Raw genomic sequence first — 5,618 nt, 5'->3', positions numbered from 1 at the left:
CCCCTCCTCCCTCAGACCAGGAGTCCGGGCCCCCAGTCCCCTCCTCCCTCAGACCCAGGGGTCCGGACTCCCAGCCCCTTCGTCCCTCAGACCCAGGAATCTGGGCCCCCAGTCCCTCCTCCGACAGACCCAGGGGTCTGGGCCCCCATCAGCTTCCCCCTCAGACCCAGGGATCTGAGCCTGCAGGCCCCTTCTTCCTCAAGACCAGGAATCCGGACCCCCAGACCCAGTATCCTGGCTCCAGGGCCTTTCTCTCTCAAGACCTAGGAGCCCAGGCTCCCAGTGCTGTCCTCACTCAGACCTGGGATTCCTACCCCCCAGCTCCTCTCCTCAGATCCAGGAATCCGAGCGCCCAACCCCCATTTCCCCCGAGACCCAAGCGCCCTTCTAGCCGCCCCCTCAACCCGCTGGGCCTCTGGGCTACCTGGGGCCGCCGGCCGGTGCGGGATCGGGAAGATGGGGAGGGGGCGCCGGAATCCCCAGGCCGCTGGAGCGCTCAGGTGCAACTACCTCCTCGGGGCGGGGCCACGTCGCGTCACCGGGAGGGAGCCCGGCTCTGATGTCACCCAGCACCTGCCCGGCTGGGGAAGGGGGCGGGTCCTGGAGCTGCAAGGCCTTTCACAGGGGAAAGGGGGGGCCGAGGGGGGAGAGGAGGCGGGGATGAGCGAGTTGCCAGGTGGGCGGCGGCGGCCAGAGGGGCGGCACCAAGCTCCCCTCCTCCTCCTGGCAGGCAAAAGTCTAGGGCCGCTGCGGCGGAGAGGACTCTAGGGTTCGATTCCCGCTCAGGCCACCTGGGCCTCCGCTTTCCTCTCTGTGAATTGTAGCCAGTGAAATAAGGATGTGGGAGAAAATGCCCCCAGCCCAGTGCAGTGCCTCACGACAGCATTTATTCTTTCCGAGCCTCAGTTTCCCCAATCCCGGAAATGGGACAACACAATCCCCAGAGAGGACTAGGTGTATGGAAGACCACAAAGTGTTATTCCAGCCTCCGGAGCTCCCGTCTACTCGTGGGCGAAACGAGGACTAAATAAGTGGTAAGTGCATCGAATCTGCGCCGGTGTTTTTCTGGCTCTCAGAACAGCTCTCCGAGTTTTAATTCATAGAATGATCTCAAAATCCAATATGACAGGGACCCTCAGCATCCTCATTTGTCCAACGGGGAAAGAGAGGCACAGAGAGGGTAAGTGTCGCGCTGAAGGTCACACAGTCACACAGAAGGAGAGTTGGGATTCAATCTCACAGTTTTCTTTCTCTCTGAAGAGGGATTTGAAGAGAACGGGGAGGGGGTGCTCTCAAAGAGACCAATGTCTTCCTCCTCGTTGGGAAAGTTTCTAGAACCGGCTTCCCCATCTACGCCCTAGGAAACACAGCTTTCCCTCGGGGACTACTGTGAGATTAAAAAGGTTAAGGGACTCAGCACACAGTTGGTCTCCAAAGTGTTATTCTCAACCCCTTCTCCCTACAGTCACGGCCTCTGTCCAGCTTCAGCTTTCCCCTCCCTGTAAAATGGGTACACTATAACCCATCTCGAGTTAATATAATTATTTAGTTGTAAAAATAAACGCAAGTACAAGTACGCCCAAGTACATCATGAGTGCTCAAATATGTCTTTCCCTACCGCACTGCCTCTGCCAGTAGTGACGCGTCTCTGGTCCGCAATTTTTACACGTGAAAACAGAGACACTGTTATCTGGGGGCAGAGGATTGAAGGCGATGACTCAGGTATTAGAGCGTCCAAGGTCCCAAAGTGAGCCTCAGTTTCCCCTTCTGCGGAATAGGCCTGAAGCCTCCAGCGAGGACCCAGACCCGGTTTTACACACAGTAGGAACTCGAGTTGGGGGCGGGAGGAATGTAGACTCCCCGCCCCGCCCCCCGCCCACCCCCCCGCCGGCCACCGTCCCGCTGCGCGCCCAAGGTGAGTGGCCGCGTCACCGCCTCTCCCCCGCCGCCCGCACCGGCCTTCGGGGCCTGTATCCGAAGGCCCTAGGCTCCAGCCTCCCCAGGCCCAGTCCCGCTCCGCCGCCTCCAGCGGGCAGGCGGCCCCGTGCACTCACCGGCTTCCAGGGCCGTCCCGAGGCTTCGGCCTGGGGAGAAAGAGGGGCGGGCCCGCCAGGAAAGCCCCACCCACACGAGCGCAACTGGGGCCAATCGCCGCCCGCTGCGACAAGCTACGGCCCCGCCCGTAGGGGACGCGCCCGCCAATCAAGAGGAGCGGCTGGCGGACCGGGCCAATCAGAAGTTGTCGGAGTGTGCCAGCCGTGGGAAAAGAAGGGCGCCGGAGTGCCGGGCCAGGCGGCGCGGTCGTGGGCAGGACCCCAGACCTGACGGGCAGAGAACGCGACCAATGGCGATCTGTGGGGGGCGGCCGGGGGCGGGAGGCCCAAGGGATACGGGTGAATGCGCCGCTTTGTACCCGCTGCATGAATGGGGGCCTTTGTAAGAGCCGGCGTGCGGGGGGTTGGCGGCGGGAGGCCGGAATGCCTGGGTCCCCCGGGAGCCAGCGGGCAGGAGAGACGGGAGAGAGAATTAATTCACTGTTGTCGAATGCCGACCGCGTACCAGGCACTCTCCCAGGCTCTCACCCACCAGGCAGGTGTGGGAGACACCGTCAGCAATAATGATGATCATTTACTGAGTGTCCGATGTATGCCAGCAGCTGTGCTAAGCGCTTTACCTGCCTGATCTCATGTGATCCTTACAACTACTGCTTGGAATTAAGATCTTCATCTTCCAGATGAGGTAAACCCAAGCTTAGAAAGATGGTGTTAATTGCCAAACGTCATGCACCTGACAAGCGGCAGAGCAAGGACTCTGATCCCGCCAAATCTGAGTCAAGAACTTGTGTTCTCTCTTTTTTTTAATGTTTATTTATTTTGAGACAGAGAGAGAGAAAGAGAGAGAGGGAGAGGGAGAGGGAGAGGGAATCCCAAGCAGGTGACACACTATTGGCACTGACCCGGATGCCAGGCTCAAACTCAGGAGCAATGAGATAATGACCTGAGCGGAAGCCAAGAGTCCCAAGCTCAACTGGCAGAGCCACCCAGGTACCCCCAGAACTCCTGTTCTTAACCACCATGCTACACCCAAATGGTGGTTAATGCTTCCTAATGTACAGATGGGAAAACTGAGGCTCAAGGAGAGGCAGGTCACAAAACAAAGGGCCGGTGAACCCACAAGGTGGAGCCCACGACTGAAGCTAGCCTCTTTCGGGAGAGCCCTGGATCATTAGCTTTTGAGCTGTGGCCCCATTTTACAGGTGGACACCGAGACTCTGGGAGGAATGAGCAGCTAGGGTGGCGGCACGGGGCTGCTCAAGAACCAAGCCCCAGTCAGCCTGGCTCTGTTGTTCAACAGCTGTGTGGGCTTGCGTCTGTTGCTGGCCTTCTTTTGAAGTTCCATCGATTTCTGCATCTGTAAAATGGGGCTGAAGGTCCCCCTGCCTCCAGTTTTGCCCACCCACCCCAGTCATGCGCGCGCGCGCACATATACACACACAGATGACTGCCAGTGGGATCCTGTCAAGCTCTATTAAGACAGTTCCCCGCCTCTGCTCAGAAACTTGTGCTTCATGGCTCCATCTGAGAGAAAAAGCTGAAGTTCTCACCATGGTTCACAAGGCCCTGCGTGCTGGGTTCCCTGGGGCCCTGTCTGATCTCACCTCCCTTTCCTCTCCCTGTCACTCCTCTCCAGCGGCACTGGCCTCCTGGGTGCTCCTCAATGCCACAAACACTCCCTACACATGGTCCTGCCCCAGGGCCTTTGCATTTGCCTTTGCATTCCATCAGGAATCCTCTTCCCCCAGATTCTGCAGAGCTGTCTGCCACTCATATCGCCAGGTCTCCTCCAATGTCACCTGCTCTGGAAGGCCTGTCCTGACCATTCTATATAAACCGTTCCCCCCTCCTCACCCTCTCCCCTGACCTTGCTTTGTTTGTCCTCCTAGCGCTGGAAGTATTTATGCACTTGTCTATTCATCACCGGTCTCCTCACTAGAGTATAAGTCCCAAGAGGACAAGGATCTTTGTTTTGTTCAGTGCTGGATCGTCAGGGTCAGGGACACAGTAGGCGCTCAGTAAGTTTTTGTCGAATCAATAGTAACAAACCCCGGGTGCCTGGGTGGCTCAGTCGGTTGAGCATCCAACTTCGGCTCAGGTCATGATCTCACAGTTCGTGGGTTCAAGCCCCGTGTCAGGCTCTGTGCTGCCAGCTCAGAGCCTGGAGCCTGCTTCGGATTCTGTATCTCCCTCTCTCTCTGACCCTCCCCTGCTCATGCTATGTCTCTCTGTCGCTCAAAAATAAATAAAAAACATTAAAATTTTAAAAAAGTAGTAACAAACCCTTGTATTATGTGAATGAGTTAACGCGTGCAAAGCGCTTCGTGTGGCCCTGACATCAGGGAAAGGCTGAATAAACAATGATTATTATTACAGTTGCTATTTGTTACCCTACAAACCCTACCGACAGCATGCAGGAGAGATACCACAGAGCGAGACAAAGTCTACCGCTGGGGAAAGAAGCCAGAGAGAGGGAGCGGCTGAGCGGTAAGAGGTGGGGAACAAAGACACAGGAGGAGAGAGAAGGAGCGGGGTCGGGGTGCAGAAGCAGGTACACGCATTCATCTCCCACTGCGTTTGCCTGGCGAGGCAAGTCCTTGCGGGCAAGAAGCTTCGAGATTGCCATGTCCACTGCCCACTCTTTGCAGACAGAGAAGCTGAATTCCAGGGACGGGAGGACTTTTCCAAAGGCTCCCGAAGTGACAGTACAGCTCACGTGTCTGAGCCCTGATTGTGTGCTGGGACTGTGCCCGTCATTATCTACGTGCAGCCTCATGCCGGTCCTGTGAGGTTGGCACTGTCGTTACCCCACTTTACAGGCCAGCAACATGCCTAGGGGCCCCTGGCTGCTCCCAGTGGCAGATCTGGGCTTGGATTGCAGATCAGACCCCTGAGTCTGTGCGGCTAACCAAGACCGAGCTGAGGCCCTAGTTACTCCGGCCAAAGTGTTCACGGAAAGCCTCCTGGCGGTGAAGATAACAGGAGCAGGGGGCGCCTGGGCGGCTCAGGCGGTTAAGCGTTCAACTTCAGCTCAGGTCGTGATAGCATGATTTGTGAGTTCGAGCCCTGCATCGGGCTCCCCACTGGCAGTGAGGGGCCTGCTTGGGATTCTCACTCTCTCCTCTCTCTCTCTGCCCCTCCCTCCACTCATGCTTGTTCTCTCTCAAAATAAATGGATGAACTTAAAAAAATATGTATAACACGGGCTGCTATTTATTGAGTGCCAACTGTGTGCTGGACATTGTGCTCTTTGTGTGTATGAACTCGCTGGATTCTCTCAACAATTCTGTGAGATGGATACTTTATTATCCCCATTTGACTGACAGAAAACTAAGGCTAAGACAGGTGGAACCCCATGTCCCTGAGGCCACCAGGGAAGACTGTGCGAACTGGGACACATCAGAAACTCAAATGGGAAGGAAGGCTCGGCCATGCCCATTCTCGCCACACTCTGCCTGGTAACTGGTGAGGTCATCATTCCCACCAAGCGGGGGAAACACTGGAGATGCCATTACTTCTGCTCATCTACCAGGTAACTGGTGCTATCAGTGACTGGTAATATTG

General features: G+C 56.7%; 1 protein-coding gene across 1 annotated transcript in view; it reads right to left on the bottom strand.

The window, feature by feature from the left end:
* The window catches only part of MYH14 (myosin heavy chain 14), a 74,325-nt gene extending 73,787 nt beyond the window's left edge, over positions 1–538 (bottom strand). The window contains exon 1 of the mRNA XM_029924355.1: positions 425–538. The gene's annotated coding sequence lies outside the window, so the exon portion shown is untranslated. The remainder of the gene's footprint in view (positions 1–424) is intronic.
* Positions 539–5,618: the final 5,080 nt, after the last annotated feature.

The sequence above is a fragment of the Suricata suricatta genome, chromosome 16 (genome assembly GCF_006229205.1).
Source record: "Suricata suricatta isolate VVHF042 chromosome 16, meerkat_22Aug2017_6uvM2_HiC, whole genome shotgun sequence".
Lineage (NCBI taxonomy): Eukaryota > Metazoa > Chordata > Mammalia > Carnivora > Herpestidae > Suricata > Suricata suricatta.
This window is presented reverse-complemented; position numbering and strand designations above follow the sequence as displayed.